This window comes from Hypomesus nipponensis, chromosome 14, assembly GCF_054491055.1.
Source record: "Hypomesus nipponensis isolate SF chromosome 14, ASM5449105v1, whole genome shotgun sequence".
In the NCBI taxonomy this organism is placed as follows: domain Eukaryota; kingdom Metazoa; phylum Chordata; class Actinopteri; order Osmeriformes; family Osmeridae; genus Hypomesus; species Hypomesus nipponensis.
In genome coordinates, this window is record NC_140374.1 from 11,177,062 (window position 1) to 11,196,912 (window position 19,851).

The 19,851-nt window shown below is 46.2% G+C and overlaps 1 long non-coding RNA gene and 1 pseudogene across 3 annotated transcripts; both read right to left on the reverse strand.

The window, feature by feature from the left end:
* Positions 1-1,847: 1,847 nt before the first annotated feature.
* Positions 1,848-19,408, reverse strand: LOC146258589 (uncharacterized). Of its 2 annotated transcripts, none has more exons than XR_014729791.1 (3): positions 19,125-19,408; positions 14,704-14,778; positions 1,848-14,577 (listed from the first exon to the last, which is right to left on the reverse strand). It is a non-coding gene; the product is annotated as an uncharacterized LOC146258589 (long non-coding RNA). The 2 variants fall into 2 exon arrangements; XR_014729790.1 differs by lacking the exon at positions 19,125-19,408 and adding an exon at positions 14,870-14,939.
* On the reverse strand, positions 15,311-18,277 carry LOC146258590 (uncharacterized; annotated as a pseudogene). The gene is made up of 3 exons (XR_014729766.1): positions 17,991-18,277; positions 17,481-17,914; positions 15,311-16,168 (listed from the first exon to the last, which is right to left on the reverse strand). The product of XR_014729766.1 is annotated as an uncharacterized LOC146258590 (transcript).
* Positions 19,409-19,851: the final 443 nt, after the last annotated feature.

Genomic DNA, 19,851 nt, shown 5'->3' on the forward strand with positions numbered 1-19,851 from the left:
CATCGGCAAAAATGAATGTGTCAGAATAATGACAAAACACACGTCACAGTTGTCGTGTGTGAGTCTGGCCAATCATGAAATAGCTGTGTCGTCATTAGGACCCGTGCAGTTGCTCTTGAGAAAATGTGCTCGGCTACACAGCCGGCAGTTCTCAAATTGATCTCACGGTACTTTGATGGCTACGTCACAGTGACCTTGCCTCGGCGCTGTCTCAAGTTGGAAAAGTCCAACCAGAATTCACTGTTTCAAGTCAGCCGCCTGCAGCCGGCTGCAGTGCTGCATGAAGTCAGTCCATGTCGAACGCACCTACTGCAAGAACACACGCATCTCAACTCGTTCTCCGTCCTTGCGGTCTTGCAAGACCGTTCTCGCAAGACGCTTGGCAAGTACGTTCTTGGCGTTCATCGGATTAACAGCCTTATAGTTAGAGGTTATTATAGAGTTACAGTAGCGGCTCCACGAGAAACGTCAAAGATGATGTTCCCCCTACAGCGGAAGTTATGTAGGCTGGTGTTCTACCAAATGTAGCCCATTGGCGTACCAATGTTTGCCCTGTTACTAGATGCGTTCGACATGGACTGACTTCATGCCGCGCTGCAGCCGGCTGCAGGCGGCTGTTGAAACAGTGAATTCTGGTTTGACTTTTTGTCCGACTTGAGACGGCGCCAAGGCTAGGTCACTGTGACGTAGTCATCAAAGTACCGTGAGATTGATTCGAGAACTGCCGGCTGTTAGCCGAACGCATTCTCAAGAGCAACTGCATGGGTTCTAATGACGACACAGCTATTTCATGATGGCCAGACTCATGTAACGGATAGCAGGTTGAACCTTATGATCCTTGAGGCACACAACCAACACGGTGAGGTAGTTTATAAATTATAACTTGATTGATATACAGCTCTAAAAACAGAATACTCAGTTATAAGCAAATCACAATTTTACATCTGGTGCCAAAAGCTAGGGTGGGCTAACCCCCAGGGGACTGTTGTGACAATGGGCCTATGCCTTACAAGTAAAAGCACCGCAACAGTTAACAAATCCACAGCACCGCAAAACGTAATCGTGCACTATGCATATATACAGCAAAACGGCAATAGGCTCATACACCAAGCCACCCATGGAAGTAACTCACCATTTCACGGTAATGTGAGATAGGCAAGAGCCACCCCCTCTCTCTGTAGGTTCGTCATCGGGTCCTTTCCGGGCACCTGCTACTAACCAGGGATCTCCCCCGTCGTTTGTCGTAGATCGCTGGTTTTTCGTCGTCCGGCGCGGGCCCCAGATTCTTTTGGCGTCCGACGCGGCTCTAGAAAAACTCTTGTTGGGAGGACACCGTGGTTTTTATGCGCTTGCACGACCAATCCCGTGGGTTCCCAATTAGCCAGAAAATAAGGAACACCTGTAAAGGGATGTCACAAGCACACACACAATACGCACACACAGACAGGCTGCCCCACCCCCACACACATTTTCATGGTGGACATTTGCCCCCGTTATACTCACACACGACAACTTTGAGCATGTTTTGTAATTATTCTGACACCTTCAGTTTCGCAAATGCTCAAATCCAGACCAAACTGTTTAATTGAATTAAACATGTGTTAAAGAAAGGGTTTTAGTCTGCCTCTTCCCTAACGGAAAGACTACGTTTAATTATAAATAAAGTAAGCAGTGCATAGTCGGCCGTGACTGACGTCAACGCAGAAAACCACGAGAAGCTGGAATGTCCGAATTTGTAGAGCCGTTTTCAACTCCTCCCTGACTGCAAGCGGCTACTCTCGTTGGTCGTTTCATGCAGCCGCAGTCCATGTCGACCGCGCTGTAACCACAGCTGTTGCACATACCTCTCTCTTTCCCAAGCAATTTATTTAGCATACAAAATCCACGTGATGAAGAAAGTATTTTGTCCGTGTCTTCATGAACGTGATTAAGTTCAGTTGAGTTCTGGATTTTAATAAGTATTTATCAATCTGCAGATTGGGAGAGAAAACCAGACCTCTGACAATAAATGACAACACAACACCAGGCTTAGGGTCTCAATAATGTCTCTCTCGGCTCTGAAGGCCGGAGGACCATCTTTTATAGGGCACAGGAATGTAAACATAGATAGCGACAGTCAGGCAGTAATTTACATTTAATCATTTAGCAGACGCTCTTATCCAGAGCGACTTACAGTAAGTGCTGGGACATTCCCCCCGAGGCAAGTAGGGTGAAGTGCCTTGCCCAAGGACACAACGTCATTTTGGCACGGTGAGGAATCGATCCAGCAACCCTCTGATTACTAGCCCGACTCCCTCACCGCTCAGCCATCTGACTCCCTCAGATGGGAGACTCCCCCCAGTAATGACATTACAACAGTCTCAGAGAAAGAGATTCACAGCTCCTAACACATGACCACTCAGAATAGAGAGATTATAGTTGGCGCTCTCCTTGTAGTCATGACAAAGGACGTTTACCCAGTACTTTCTCCTGATACCGAACATCTACTAACCCTGACACATAGACACAATCTACTCTTATTAATAGCAAGCTTAAATGAGAACATACTAACTAGTATCCAATGACTAGTTCTATTGATAAGTGAATAATGTAAGCACACAGGAAAGCGCAATTTCTTCCACACACGTCATTATAAAATCGACACCAATTATCCTCATTCAGTTTCTGCATGGTGTGCACGAATGCTTACTCTTTTACCTGGTAAAAAAAATGAAAAAATGCAACGTGCGCAATAGGCTAATGCGCTTATAGGCCTACTTTCTGATACAATTAATCAATTAACTCATTAGAATGAATACATAAACACATGAGAGATTTTAAATGCATTCCGCATTCAAAGAAACAAAGAAAAGCATTCAAAGGACTACTTTCAAGTAGTCCTACACAACCTAGTCAAGTAGGCAAGTTTACTTTAGCAAGTTCAAACATTTGAGGATTGAGATCTGGTGGAACAGTTTTGTGCTTCCCACGGAAATGTCTTCATGTGGTGATCCCAAAAGTGGGCATGCTTTCCCTTTCCTTACCCTCCTTTTTAATTTCATACCGTCTAGGCTAATGTTTCTGAAGAACCCATTTGGTATTGAAATAGTAAAACAAATGGAATACGTCTTTACATATTAGGGCATCATTGTGTGGCAGTGTGCTCTACATCCTGATAGTCTTATCATGTCTTCTGCCTCGTCTCATCTCAGATGAATGAAGTGGAGGAAGAGAGCCGAAAAGGTAAACTGTTGTGACACAACCAAGCACTGTAAGTCCAGAGTGAATTTGGGCACATTACATCTCTTAACAACAGTACTTATAACCAGAGGATGCAGACAGGACAGGGTCTTGGGTACACTGTCTAGTCTGATCAAAGATTTTTAGTAGCAAAGGATGTTTTACAAATAAAACACATTGTAATCATTGTCAGCTCCTGGCATGGGGAATTGTTGATGGAAAAACGGCACATTAAAACAATGGCCTTTAGATGGGGCTAGATATCTCCCATGCTCTTAGGAATTATTGTCTTTCTCATGAAAGAAAAACATGTTTCAATGGCTGGGAAGGATTTTTCCTTTTATATTTTCATCTATTATTCCTCAAGCTATTAAAAGTACAATACAATTGGTAAGATTTTTTCTGTAAAAAAATTAAGATTTTGTTGCGATAATAAGGTCTTCTGACAGTTGTTTTGCAACACAGACAGCTCAGTGCCAGTGGTATGTTAATTCAATTTTATATGTGCAGCTTGCTACTTTCCAACCAATTCTGTTACAGCAATTCTGTTACAGCCAATCGGCAAGGCAGGCCTTCCCCTTGGTCTTATTTTGTTAAACCACTGTCAATGAAACTCGACCTGGAGGAAAGGGTGGAGTTTAGACAAGAATATGGGGTGCTGCAACTCATATTTGAATGTGTAGCCGAGCTTTTTATGGGTTCATTTCAGATCTTTCTTTTGTGTAAATAATTATATATGGACAAGGTCTTCAAGCACAACTTGTATTTGTTTACTATATTTCTATCATCCCTTCACTGTATTTCTCTCAGCCCTTCACTTACTTCAACTGACGCTTACTTCAGCCCCGCGCCTACGGCAACCCCAGAGGGACCAAAACACACCCTTTTCCGTAGAACATAGACAGTGTTGGGGTAGTTACTCAAAAAAAGTAATAGATTAGTCATTACTAGTTACTTTTTACTGTAAGTAAAGTAAGTACTGTAATGCTTTACTTTACTAGATTACTCACTGCTGAAAGTAACTTGTTACACTACTAGTTACATTAATTTTGGATTACTCCGTAACATCACCTGAGATGCACTTGCCAAATAACAATATATGTACCATATATATGCCCAAATCAACTCAAATTGTTATTATAATGAGGACAAATACAATATCTCTCTTTCATGCTTTTTAATACCACAAAGATGACAAAAAAGGTTTAAACAACAGTTTTTACGTTTAACACGCAATTTATACTTTTGCATAAGAAGCCTACTATTTGCTACATGATTCGATAGCCAAACAAATGTCCTGGTGCACGTAACTCTGTCAGGCTATAGCATTTGGTACTTCTGTCAATCAATTTCTTATTTCCTGTTAGTTACTGCATCCATTCAGCGACAAAGTGTACTACCAACCCTTTCCGCTTTGAGTTAATGTAATGTGTTTTTGAGTTAATGTAATGTTGTTTCCCATTTGGGGGAGCATGTCTTTGTATTGGGGGGAGGTGAGCAAGTCATCCTATTTGGGGGGAGTTAACTCGTATTTGGGGGGAGTGTTTTGATTTGGGGGATGTACTCATATTAGGGGGTGTGGTTTGCACTTCAGGGCCAACGTAGTCCGGGAATTTTTAGCCACTAGACTTGAGTTAGCATGTTGCTGTTGAAGATGCTTTGACAGATTAGAGGTTGTGTTTGCGGATGTGGAGAGGTGTTTTTGGCCTGGGCACAATGTACATTTACTAGGGCTGTGAAAAATAACGCATTAACGCGTTATGATTAAATTACAGGATTAATTCGTTATTTTTCTTTAACGCATTTAACGTCATAAAACCACAATTCAACCCAATCTGCAACTTCTGGATGAGAAGTTTGTGTTCCAAAAAAACTAAGATGGAACATCCAATAAAACCAAAGTGATATGCACACTCTGCGGGAAGACGTTATGGCTCTGGATAAGAGCGTCTGCTAAATGACTGAATGTTATCGTTTCACCGAAGCAATACCAGCCTTAAGTAACCCTTACCACCTCAACGCGAAGCATGCGTTGGTCGGCGAGGGGAGTTCAAGTAGAATGCGTCAAACCATCCTCACTGAACAGCGTAGGGCCCCCACTATGTCTGCCTGTGACAAGGTGACTAGCACAGTTGTCAAATGTATTGCAAAAAGCTATAGACTGATATTGTTGAGGACGTGGGGTTCACCAAAGTTTTGCGAGTGGCAACGGGTGACTCGAGCATCAAGGTACCGCAAAATCAAAGACGCACACTAATGACAAAAATTCGGAAAATCGGTAATATGTAATTAATCATGATTAATCCAGAGAAACCTGTGATTAATTTGATAAACATTTTTAATTGTTTCACAGCCTTAACATTTAAATTTTTTGTCCTTTCGCTCAACTAATACAAAGTAATGTGCATACCTCCATTCCTCAAAAGACGTCCTAAGCAGCTCTGCCATTCTTGTTTTGCCTCTTGAAATCTGGGGCGAAGTCAAATGATGAGTGTTACGCAAACACAAGTACTGTAAATGGAGGTTTGATTTGTATCAAACCGTGTCTCAACCACGCGTGTCCTTTGTGCCTTGTTTGACACGGCCCCGTCTCAACCATTCGTAAAAACTGCCGACTTACATATAAAGTCGCAGTCTTTTTCGCCTCAAATCGAATCGTGTTATGTGACACGTTGCCATTTACACACGTACATATGGAAGGCCTATATGGAAGGCCTAGTATGGCAGGCCTAGTGGACAAGTAATAAGACGCCCCCGTGTGTCAACCACGCGTAATCCTTTGCGCCTTGTTTGACGTGGCCCCCGTCTCAACCTCTGACTTCCATACAAAGTATGAAATTAAATTGAACCGTGTCACGTGACACATTAAAAGCATGTGTTTATTTAGACGCGTGGTTTTAATGTGTCACGTAACAAGTTGCCATTTACACACATACATTGTCTAGCAAACCACACAAAATTAACGCCTGGTTTGGCTCAATCAGCGTCTGGCTTTGCTAAATTAAAGTCTGCTTTGTTGAATCTCTGATGGGAAATAATGACAACAATTATAACAACTAATATGTAATTAAAGTAGGTCTAAGGATGCTTGTGCGAGCTACTATCAAATACAATGTTGGTTAGCTAGTTAGCTATTAGTGTAACGGGGGCAAATGTCCACGATGAAAATGTGTTTGGGGGTTGGGCAGCCTGTCTGTTTGTGCGTATTGGTTGTGTGTGTGCTTGTGACATCACTCTACAGGTGTTCCTTATTTGCTGACTAATTGGGAACCCACGGGATTGGTTGTGCAAGCGCTTATAACCACGGTGTCCTCCCAACGAGAGAGCCTTCTAGAGCCGCGTCGGACGACAAAAGAATATGGGACCCGCGCCGGACGATGAAAAACCAGCGATCCGCGACAAACAACGAGGGTGATTCCTTGTTGGTAGCAGGTGCCCGTGAAGGACCATACGACAAACCTACAGGGAGTGAGACAACAGCAACGTTGCGATCAAACAAGAACAACTAGTACATCGCTCTCAACGAGACAACGCCAAGGAAACCGTAGAGATACAACGCCCTCTATTCTATATCCTACAAAAAGGAAATACTCTTGCCTATCTCACATTCCCATGAAATGGTGATTTACTTTTGCTACCAGTGCGCGTCCTGATTATATTGTCTTCGTCCGCAGTTCTGGGGGAAGCGCATACAAGCCACTGCGGGGAAAGGACTATCTCGGTGGAACAGTAGTACGGTCGCGACTACGGTCCACTGGGTCATCATCCGGGTCATGAGTGGTGTATGGACTGCCGGCATAACTATTGATAAATCCTCTCATAGAACCGTTCCACTTTACTATAGTGTGGTCTTCGTCGTCGTCATCTGCCGCTTGTCCGGGGATCGGGTCGTGGGGGCAACGACCTAAGCAGGGAGGCCCAGGCTTCCCTCTCCCCGGCCACTTCCACCACCTCTTCCTGGGGGACCCCGAGGCGTTCCCAGGCCAGCCGAGTGACATAGTCCCTCCAGCGTGTCCTGGGTCTTCCCCGGGGCCTCTTCCCAGTGGGACGTGCCCGGAACACCTCACCAGGGAGGCGTCCAGGAGGCATCCTAATCAGATTCCCGAGCCACCTCAGCTGGCTCCTCTCGACGCGGAGGAGCAGCGGTTCTACTCTGAGCCTCTCCCGGATGACCGAGCTTCTCACCCTATCTCTAAGGGAGAGCCCGGACACCCTGCGGAGAAAGCTCATTTCGGCCGCTTGTATTCGCGATCTCGTTCTTTCTTTTAGAGTGGTCTTAGGTGGCTAATTATTTATGCCAATCTGTATATTTATGCTCTTCCCATGGGAGGCTTTGGGTTATGAGCCTATTGCCATTTTGTTGTATATATGCAAAATGTGCACGATTACGTATTGGGATTTGCTGTGGATTTGATAACTTTTGCGGTGCTTTTACTTGTAAGGCATAGGCCCATTTTCACAATAGTCCCCTGGGGGTTAGACCGCCCTAGCTGTTGGCACCAGATGTAAAATTGCGAATTGTTTACAACTGAGTATTCTGTTTTTAGAGCTGTATATCAATACATTTATATTTTATATTTTTTTACCTCACCGTATTGGTTGTGTGCCTCAAGGATCATAAAGTTCAACCTGCTATCCGTTACAAAATAAATGTATATTTTTTTAAACTACCTCACTGTGTTGGCTGTGTGCCTCAAGGATCATAAATTTCAATCTGCTATCCGTTAAATTCTTAGTTGGTGGTCACAAATACTGTATGCAGTGGCGCCTTAATGCACAAGCTTACCTGGGCTTAAGCCCGGGGCCTCGACCAATCAGGGGCGTTTTACTCTTATCTCCCAAATAAATGTACCGGTACGTTTTTTTTTTTTTTATACCCGGTACGGTATTTTGGACGGTATGTTTTCTTTTGGGGGGGGGGGGGGGAGCTCTCCCTCACGGCCCACATTGCTGCAGTCTCCCGGTCATGTTGATTCACCCTCTACAACATCCGGAAGATCAGGAGATACCTGTCTGAGCACTCCACCCAGCTACTAGTCCAAGCACTGGTCCTTTCCAAGTTGTACTACTGCAACTCGCTGCTCCCTGGTCTCCCAGCATGTGCAACCCGCCCTCTTTAGAGGATTCAGAACACAGCTGCCCGCCTGGTTTACAATCTACCCAGACGCTCCCATGTTACCCCGCTCCTCATCTTTCTCCACTGGCTACCCATCAACGCCCGTATCAGATTCAAGATCCTGGTACTAACCTTCCGAGCAGTGAACGGGACTGCAACCGACTACATCAAGTCTCTCCTGCAGCCTTACACCCCCAAGACAACCGCCTGGTGGTCCCACCGCTCAAGACCGCCCGGTCCCAACGCAAGCTCTTCTCCTGTTTGTTGAAAACGAATCTAACTCAAGCGCTATTTGGTGACGTTGTAGATTACGTTACTGTTGATCATCTGTCCATCATCGTGTAAAGCCCGCCCTGACAATTTCATTGTTCCGAACAGCTCCTGTTCGGACATCATTTTTCCCCAAACGTGCCCCCCCCCAGACCCAACTTCCCGACCAAATTTTTTGGTGGGCGGGGATAAGTTGGGCTGGCAGCCAGGCTAAGGAGCCTGTACAAATAAATAACCATAACAACAGGGACGGAATCAAAGCCTCCATTTACAATATTGAAAGACTTAAACAAGCTAACTTGTATTTACAACAATGAGTGACATCAATATTTATTTTAACTAGTGCTGTCAGTTTAACGCGTTATTAACGGCGTTAACGCAAACCCAAATTAACGGCGTCAATTATTTTATAGCGCGATTAAAGCTCTTTTTGGCCTAGCAAACTTTGTAGTTTTTTTCACATGATGTTGCAACAACTACCGACGTTAGAAAAACTACAACACCACACCGGATCTAGCTAGACCGGAAACAAAACAACAGGCACGCCAAACACTCGTTTGGCTTGCGAGCTGGCTAAAGAGTAGTAGCAGAGCCCGTTTACGGATATTAGACATTCTCTGGTAGTAGGCTAACGTTACGTTTTGAGTGGATGACGAGCGCGAGATGCCGAAATGGATGCCAATAAGATTCTGAATGGAAAGTTTGCTTTTAAAAAGTTGCCAAATGGTTCTATTGACAAGACCAGTGATCTGTGTGTTTTGTCGTTGTAAACTGAGCTATCATCGCAGCACGTCCAGTCTGAAATACCACTTGATGGCCAAGCACACAGCTGATGCGAATTCTCTGCCCCCTCGTCAAAGCCAGGCGATTGCAATGTTGTTTTCAATAAAAAAAATATTTGCACAAAGCAATCCGAACCACTTTTCTATGTTGATAATAGCATTAAAATTTGAAAAAAGATTGGGACAAAAAGAAATCAGGGACATTTAGAATAGATAAAAATGTGCGATTAATTGTGATTAATCGCGAGTTAACTATGACATTAATGCGATTAATCGCGATTAAATATTTTAATCGTTTGACAGCACTAATTTTAACCTATTTGAACAATGTTACTTTTCTGAATGTAGTGTTTCAGTGTCAAGTAACGAGTAAAAGCGCTGAAGTGTAGTACCTACCCTTTACGTTCAGAGTTAATGTAATGTGTTTGAGTTAATGTAATGTCGTTTTCCATTTGGGGGAGCGTGTTTTTGTATTGGGGGGAGGTGAACAAGTCATCCGATTTGGGGGGAGTTGACTCGTATTCGGGGGCAGTGTTTTCATTTGGGGGATGTACTCATATTAGGGGGGGTGTTTTGCACTTCAGGGCCACCATAACTTACACAATACAGCCTGAATATTACATACCCATCGCAAGACTACAAACCTATCTATAAATCCTAACCTTATTCTCTGTAATAATCTGCGAGTAATGGGTATTCTACCATTGAGCTGGCTACTCTGTCATCTTCCTCTATCATCTTCCATCTTCATAATCTATTAAGAACCCATGTTTCCCATTAAAAGTAACTACTCTGCCTGGCCACCAACACTATCGTCCTCACTGTTAATAAACATATGCACTATTCTTTTCCCTACAAGATCCTCTGCACTAACAGGGTTTAATACTAGTTTATTTTCCTGGTATTCGGTCCATGAGGGCAACCAGTACTTTTTTCTATAGCCATCATATTTTATTTTGAACAACATTTCATCTTTTGTTCTTTTACAATCTATAACTGTCCCATTAAACCACCTATTTAACCCACACTCTACATACAAATGTTTAATGCTGCTGTGGCAATGCAATACTTGGAAGTCTGACTATACTCAACCCTCCCCTCCTCCGCCCCAGATCTTGTGCCGTAAGATGCTGTTTAGCAGCATCCCTCAAAAACTCTACCTTCCTATCAGCAACAAAATTGGCCAGTGCAGCTCCACTCCCTTCATCTAAACTAGTGTCTACAGGCTCGATGGCATTAACTACAACACTCTTCATATTACTGATGAGCTGATCTACTGGGAGCCTTTTGCCAAATGTTGATATATTTAAAATCCCACTATCATTTTTCTGCCCCAACACAAAACAACGGAACTTTAACTTAGCAACAATTGCTAGTATTAAATCTCTCCCTAAATTACTTACCTGTTCATTAACCTCTAACTCGCTTGTCCATAGTCCACCATACTTCCCAAGTTCAAGAGTGAGCTGTTGTTTCCTGCGCACTGCTTGAACCTCTCTAACTACCTGCAATCTATCTTCTCTAATTCTATGCATTCTTTCAAAGAACAGTGCCCTCTGCCCATTCACAGATGTCCGAGCTGAGGCGAGAACTTCAGCTCTTCTATCTGGATCTAACCCTGACAACAATTCCCAGGACCTCTTCTGCTTAAACATGACCATACCTTCTAATGCTATTTTACTTGCCCTGAACTTTGAACTAATCAAATACCCCCAAATCCCTTTCGCATGAAACATTTGATTTGGGCACTGATCTGAGGACGTGATACTGATCTGAGGACACATCATCATACCGTACATGTTTCAAGTGGTTCGCTACCAACCTACAGCAAACTTTCACTAAACTAGCAAATACAAGTTCTAGAACTTGTTGAGTCATAGCATCAAACTCTTCTGACGTTGACTCCAACAACTTATCTAAGATGGGTGCTCTGTGGCCCCTCCCTGAGTCACCACCTTACAGCGGTGGAAGGGGTTGCATGTCCTAGTGATCCTGGAAGCTATGTTGTCGGGGGCTTTATGCCCCTGGTAGGGTCACCCAAGGCAAACAGGTTCCAGGCGAAGGACCAGACAAAGTGTGGCTCAAAAACCTACAATGAAGAAAAACAACAATTGTTCTCAGTTGCCCCTGCCCGGAAGCGGGTCATCGGGGCCCCCCCTGGAGCCAGGCCCGGGGGTGGGGCTCGATGGCGAGCGCCTGGTGGTCGGGCCTTTTCCCATGGGGCCCGGTCGGGCACAGCCCGAAGAGACAACTTGGGACCCTCTTCCAGTGGGCTCACCATCCGCAGGAGGGGTCATGGGGGTCGGGTGCAGTTTGAGACGGGCGGCGGCCGAAGGCGGGGCCTTAGCGGTCCGATCATCGGCTGCAGAAGCTAGCTCTAGGGATGTGGAACGTCACCTCGCTGGTGGGAAAGGAGCCTGAGCTGGTGCGCGAGGTAGAGAGATTCCAGCTAGATATAGTCGGCTTCACCTCGACGCACAGCATAGGCTCCGGAACCAGTCTCCTTGAGAGGGGCTGGACTCTCTTCCACTCTGGAGTTGCCCTTGGGGAGAGGCATAAAGCTGGGATGGGAATACTTGTTTCCCCTTGGTTCGGCGCCGTTACATTGGGGTTCACTCCGGTGGACGAGAGGGTAGCCTCCCTCCGCCTTCGGGTGGGGGGACGGGTCCTCACTGTTGTTCGTGCTTACGCACCACACGGCAGCTCAGAGTACCCACCCTTTTTGGAGTCTCTGGGGGGGTGCTGGAAAGCGCTCCTCCCAGAGATTCCCTCGTCCTCCTGGGGGACTTCAATGCTCATGTGGGCAATGACAGTGAGACCTGGAGGGGCGTGATTGGGAGGAACGGCCCCCCCGATCTGAACCCGAGCGTTGTTTTGTTGTTGGACTTCTGTGCTAGACACGGCTTGTACATAACTCCGTTTGATGATCGACTTTGTAGTTGTGTCGTCGGACTTGGGGCCGCATGTCTTGGACACTCAGGTGAGGAGAGCGACGGAGCTGTCAACTGATCACCACCTGGTGGTGAGTTGGCTTCGATGGTGGGGGAGGACGCCGGTCAGGCCTGGCAGGCCCAAACGTAATGTGAGGGTCTGCTGGGAACGGCTGGCAGAACCCTCTGTCAGAACGAGCTTCAACTCCCACCTCCGGGGGAGCTTTGATCATGTCTCGGGGGGGGGGGGCCGGGGACATTGAGTCCGAATGGGCCATGTTCCGGGTCTCCATTGTTGAAGCGGCTGACCGGAACGGCGGTAACACTCGAACCCGGTGGTGGACTCCGGAAGTGAGGGATGCCGTCAAGCTGAAGAACGAGGCCTATCGAACTTTATTGGCTGGTAGGACTCCAGAGGCAGCTGATGTGTACCGGCAGGCCAAGCGGAACGCGGCTTTGGCGGTCGCGGAGGCAAAAACCCGGGCATGGGAGGAGTTCGGCGAGGCCATGGAGAATGACTTCCGAACGGCTTCAAAAAGGTTCTGGACCACCATCCGGCGACTCAGGAGGGGGAAGCAGTGAAGCAGTGCTCTGTCAACACTGTATACAGTGGGGATGGTGCGCTGCTGATCTCGACGGGGGACGTCCTGGATCAGTGGAAGGAATACTTCAAAGACCTCCTTAATTCCACCAACACGCTTTCCGACGTAGAGGCAGAGTCTGGGGACATCGGGGGGGGGGCTTCTATCTCTGGGGCTGAGGTTGCCGAGGTGGTTGAAAAGCTCCGCGGTGGCAGGGCCCCTGGGGTGGATGAGTTCCGCCCGAAGTTCCTTAAGGCTCTGGATGTTGTAGGGCTGTCTTGGTTGACACGACCCTGCAACATCGCATGGACATTGGGGACAGTGCCTCTGGACTGGCAGACCGGGGTGGTGGTTCCCCTCTTTAAAAAGGGGGACTGGAGGGTGTGCTCCAACTTTCAGGGATCATACTCCTCAGCCTCCCTGGGTCTATTCAGGGGTCCTGGAGAGGAGGGTCCGTCGGATTGTCAAACCTCGGATTCAAGAGGAGCAGTGTTGTTTTCAGTCCTGGCCATGGAAGAGTGGACCAGCTCTATACCCTCCGCAGAGTCCTGGAGGGTGCATGGGAGTTCGTCCAACCAGTCTACACATGTTTTGTGGATTTGGAAAAGGCGTTCGACCGTGTCCCTCTGGGGCTCATGTGGGGAGTGCTCCGAGAGTACGGGGTACCGGATTCCCTGATCGGGACTGTCCGGTCCCTGTACGACCGGTGCCAGTTTGGTCCGCATTGCCAGTAGTGAGTCAAACTTGTTTCCGGTGAGGGTTGGGCGCAGCCAGGGCATTGAGGGGGTCCGGTTTGGTGACCTCAGGATTGGGTCGCTGCTTTTTGCAGATGATGTGGTCCTGTTGGCTTCATGGGGCCACGACCTTCAGCTCTCACTGGAGCGGTTCGCAACCGAATGTGAAGCAGCTGGGATGCAAATCAGCACCTCCAAATCTGAGGCCATGGTTACCGACCGGAAAAGGGTGGAGTGCCATCTCCTGGTCGGGGAGGAGATCTTGACCCAAGCAGAGGAGTTCAAGTATCTCGGGGTCGTGTTCACGAGTGAGGGAAGAATGGAGCGCGAGATCGACAGGCGGATCGGTGCGGCTTCCGCAGTGATGCGGGTTCTGCATCGGTCCATCGTGGTGAAGAAGGAGCTGACTCGAAAGGCAAAGCTCTCTATTTTCCAGTCGATCTACATTCCGACCCTCACCTATGGTCACGAACTATGGGTAGTGACCGAAAGAACGAGATTGCGAATACAAGCTGCCAAAATGAGCTTTCTCCGCAGGGTATCCGGGCTCTCCCTTAGAGAGGTGAGAAGCTTGGTCATCCGGGAGGGCTCAGAGTAGAACCGCTGCTCCTCCGCGTCGAGAGGAGCCAGCTGAGGTGGCTCTGGCATCTGATCAGGATGCCTCCTGGACGCCTCCCTGGTGGCCTGGGAACGCCTCGGGGTCCCCCAGGAAGAGCTGGTGGAAGTGGCCGGGGCAAACCAAAGCTACAATGCGTCTTCTACCGGCGTTCCACAGTATTCGACAGTTGGTTAGCCTTGGCTAAAAATGACGCGTTCTATTGTCCTCCTACTCACAGTATTCACACTGGACCCATGACACCACCTCTACCTTTTTTTGAAGGGGATCAGTCTCAAAACACAACCGACAGAGACTGACCCCATCCTCTACCACTGTTGATGGTCCAGCTAAGGAGACAAAGCAGAGGGAGTAAACTTTACTACACAATTCTATATTCATTGCGTTCTCTTCAATACACACCAGCTGTGACAGATCAATACACATGATTGGCTACACTGTGTTCACATGCTTACCTGTTGGTGGTGTCATGGGCCTGGTGAGCACTGGTTCCTTGGAAGACGAGGAGGGCAGGGAAAGGGTTCTTGGCTCTGTCACACAAAAAAGTAAAATACGTTTCTTAAACAATCAGCTTTTTTTCTTTTTGCACTAAGAAAAAATTTACGACTCAAACTTTTTTACCAGATGAGTGATAATCCGAGTGGGTTCAAGCTGTGGAGGGAGGATGGGTTGGAGGTGTACTGGCTACAGGGGGAAGATTTAGAGATCCTATACGTTTCGAGACATTAAATAATTTTTGTTTTCATTCTAAGAAAAAAATCTAGACTGCTAATATAAAACCAAATGATTACATTACAATAATATATTACCCGCTGATCTTTTCCTTTTTACAGTGGAGGAGGGCAGTTGGAAGGTAGAGGCAGGCAGTCAAGTGGAAGGGCGCCGGACCCTTGTTGTTGTTGGGTGGCCAGGAGTGGGGCAGTGGGCTGAGGGGCTGGCAATGGTGTTGCCAGAGATGGACAGAGCAGAGGTGCTGGGGGGGGGAAGAGGCACGGCGGCTGGAGGCTGGGGGGGGCATCTTCCTGCCAGCGGTGGTTCCAGGACCAGTGATGGTTGTGGAGGATGTTGCGGGGGTGTTCCTCCTGCCGGAGGCGGTCCGTTGGCGGATGGTGGGGCGGGCCACCTTTAACCGGGCCCGCTCGTTCCTTTCCTCTGCCTTCTGCGCCCTGAGGGTAGCTGCCACCTGCTCCTTTTCTTCACGCTCCCGGAGGAGCCGCTGGTAGTCATCTCCGGTGATGACCCTTGCAGCAACATTCAGCCACCGCTGTTGTTTTTTAAGAAAGTTGCGGGGTGCCAGGATTTCTGCCAGGTCTGGTGGGATGAGCCCTGCTGCCACCAGGGGATGAACAAAGGGACGAGGACCTTCGGGAGGTGGAAGTACAGGGGTGTCAGACACATCCAGGGGAGGGGAGGTGGGAGGGTAGGTGCTGAGGTCCAGTGGAAGGGAGGTGGGAGGGTAGGTGTGTTGGCTTCAGATGGTCCAGCGGCGTCCTCCGGGGCTCTGGTGGGACCTGGAGGTGATGTCAGCGGGAGGAGGCAGCTTCCTGAAACCTGCAACCACAAATCTCCAGTCTCTGCACCACTCGTACGGGCTGCCTAGGGTTAAAGAAAAATTGGCCTTATTTAATATAAATGAATTGTTGTAGAGGCAGACTTGCGGGCAGCCTTAGCAAAATCTGCCTTTAGGGGGGAAATCCCACGTCGAGAGGTTGCAGGACATGGGAGAGATGTGGTGGCAGGCACAGGAGCACGACACCTTCCCTTCTGGCTGTGTTGATCACCTCCAGGTCCAGGTGGCTCTTGTGTCCATCGCAGATCAGGAGCAGGGGGCGCTCCCTCACGGCATGTTTTATGATGTGGTCCTGGAATCAACGCCGGAACAGTTCTGAGTCTATGTACCCTGAGGGACTCTTGCCAAATGAGTAGGGATGCACGATAATATCGGCACGTCATTGGTATCGGCAGATAAAAGCTTCAAAACTTATCGGCATCTGCAGATATGAAACTTTCTGTCGATGTACCTAGCCGATAAGGTGACATGCAAATTATGCGCACGCAAAGCAAATGTTTAATCAAGAAATAAGCCTGTCGCGTTGTGCCTAACAACTCCCCATACCTGTTCTGAAATCAGCGCAAAACACGGACTTGTGGGCCTTATTGCTTTTCTAAAACTGTTACTACAAATATACTACAAATGGTTTCATAAACAAAGACAATCAAATTTAAGAAAAAAAATCGTTTAATAATAAACCGTAATTCTTCCGCCGCTACTAAGTATAGTTCCTATATAAATCATTGCAACGCAACAGATTGAAAACAGTTGACGGCCCATGTTGTCTTTATAGTTCCGGCTTCATTCCTTGCCTTTGCTAACGCTTCGATTTCAGCCTCTGTCTTCTCTGCATGCCTGGTCTTTTTAAACCTTTTCTCCTCCATTCTGTTAATAGTCTCCCACGACTCGTCAAACATCAGTCCACCCTGCAAATCAAAATTCACAACAAATGTTGCCATTCTCTTTTACGACTAGGTTGCTTGGTACCATGTAATGTCTTTTTTTATTTGAAATATTCGATGCGCAGTAATATGGAATGTTATGTTATGAGGACAACTTGAAAGGTTATGCTGGATTTTACAATGGCATGGTACGCGATATAGCCAATCAGAATCAAGGATTGGAACAATACATTTTAAAAGTTACTATGAGCGCCAACAACATGATTCAACATGTCGGCTGTGTGGCAGGACTTCACAGTATCAAAGGATGATGACAAAATGGCTATTTGCGGAGTTTGTAAAGTGTCAGTGATGCGATACATTTTAAGCTTACAGAGTTAAAGCTGCATTTTTGTGCTTATGTGTCAAGAATTTGTCATTGTCAACAACACAGTTTTAAGGAAACTGTAGTTGTTTAAGTTCAAGGAGGTACTGTTCAAGTATAAAAATTGTGACGTGAAAATTTAAATAAATCTGCCATATTTGAAATCATTTAAATAGTTTTCATGAGTGAATGTCTATTTCTAAAATGATACAAATCAAGTTTTTAATGTCCTGTATCTACAGCAAGTACCCCATCATAATAACAGATTAATTCTAGTACAGGAGAAACTTTTCAATAATTAAAAAGCAGAGGTGTATATATCGGTATCGGCATCGGCAATCAGCCAAAATGAGCTTGTAAATATCGGCATATCGAATATCGGCTAAATTTCAATATCGTGCATCCCTACAAATAAGGGCCCTCGGGGTGCTCCTGTGGTGTAGCCCCCCCCCCCCCCCCGGGAAACCATTCCCATAGATGATGAAGGGGGGGATGTTGCCTCCAACCGTGTTCAGACACGCCAGCACCGTGATGTGGTCCCTGGTGCCTGTTTGTAGGGGTGCTTGCACCCCTTCTTGACCAGCACCCTGTCCCTGCTCTTGTCCATCTGAAACCCCAACTCATCACAGTTATATATCTGTCGGGGTTTTTCCCTCAGCCCGTTCTCTACCAGTGTCCTTCCAAGTAGTTCGTAGAACTGCCCCACATTTTTCTCCCTGGCACACGAGGCTCGACCTCGGTCGATTATGTCCGGCGCCCTCATGGTGAGAATGCCACGGTGACGCTGGCGGAAATTACACCACCATCTCCTGCAGAGGAGTTTGGTGGCGGTAGGGTCTCTCTTCCTCCTTTAACAGAATATAAATATATGAATTTGATTTACAATAAGTATTTTGGGGGGTGCATATGTAATATTGAACATACCTAATGGCGGTGGCAAATGCCAGGAGTTGGGCCTTGGTGAGTGGGAACCCATGGCCTGCGCTGTAGAGGCAGTTCTGGACAAGGGCTTGTTCATCCTGGTCAGTTAACTGGAGCCCTTGCCCAGACTTGTGGCCATGGGTTACCCGGCCCTTTACCCTATCTGCCAGCGTCATCCGTGGCACATTGTTGATTTTGACTGCCTGCCTCACTGATACACCCTCCTCCTCCACTGCTCTCAGAGCCCTTAGCATGTCTTCCTCCCTCCACAGCTTACTTTTGCTAATCTGGCTCATCTAAATGAAATGTTGATATTTGTTACTACCATAAATTAAGAAACTACTATGTTATTTCTGTTACCTAGAGTTCATAACAGTCATATGAATAGAGCTTTCTATGATAAGCTTCAATAATAGTTGATGAGTTGAATAGTCTAAAACAAAATGCTTGCTTTCTAATTTAAAGACAATTAATACTTTGTATTACTGTATTGTCTATAGGCTACCTCGAATATATATTACACAAAACACAATTTAAATTGTTGCCTATATCACACTCTTGACCAACATTGTCATGTGCTTGACAGAAAATGTCACGTATCAGTGGTTATTTTATTGATATTCTCGTCTTTTAAAACCAAATCCAATAGTAATGCCTGTAATCAGAACACACCAGCTGTAACCTGGTTGAAATCCTTTTGACTGAATGTATGGGATACATTGTAACCTAGCGCCAAGTTGTGCCTTGTTAAAACTTTCAGTAGCAGACACCTGCTAGAAAAACGCCAATCCAAATGTTGTCATGGCGTCATATTCACTAGAGCAAGATAGTCAACAAAATAGGTAAGAAAATTGATCATCTGGATCTCTTATTGAAGTGGGCAGTTGTCAGATACCCAGATGATATGATAAAAAATTTAGATCGAGGTTGACAACGGACAGTTTGATTAACTACCCGCTAGGCTAACTAGACTATCTTTCGACCGTCGTTTTGTAGCTCTATCGCAAATTTGACATGGTCTAAACTAGCTGGCTAGCTACATCTTTAACAGTGTATTTAAATACGAATATGTTCATGTAGGGGGCTGTAATTTGGTATATAGACAATAAGATGTATCGATATCGGAGAGTTACTTACTTTTTTTGCTGCAGCAAACCGTCTTCTGAAAATTAACGGTAAAAATGTTCTCATCTCGAGGGTGGACGATAATGGGGCCCCGAACGTTGGAGATTTAGAGTGGACGATAATGGGGCCCCTTACACTAACATTTTGATTTTAACATTAACACATTTGTTGGAGTGACTAGTTATGCACTAGTAGTGGTAATAATACTAGTTTACATGAACCATAACTGTTTGGGGATGTTCTCTCAACAAAATCTTAGATATCGTTCGCTAGCAGCTGAAGGCCGAATCCCAATACTCCCCTTCACCCTTAGTTTTGCGCGTTCCCGTGAGAGCTAGTGGTATCCCAATACTCTTTTTGAGCTAGGGGTAGGCATAAAACTAACAGTTTATTTCAACCGATACAATGCGTTGGAAATCATACTCATATCATGAAGAAAAAGGCAAAATATGTGATGAGTTCCATCTAGAATAGTAGGCTACTAGATTTAGCCCTAAAGCCTATTTCTAAAATATAGGAATACTATACAGTGACAGAATACATTTCCGTTAAGAATCAGACACATGATGCAAACTTATCAGACTTGTACCCCATTCTGCCCATAGATTCTGCAACTGCAATGCCTTAGCTCACACGCTCATAACCAGATAAATCTATTCTCGCGACTGGTTGACGTATACAGCTAGTTGCAAGCGTGCACAAGAGGTCTCGGAGCTAGAGAAAAAAAGAGCCACTGTTT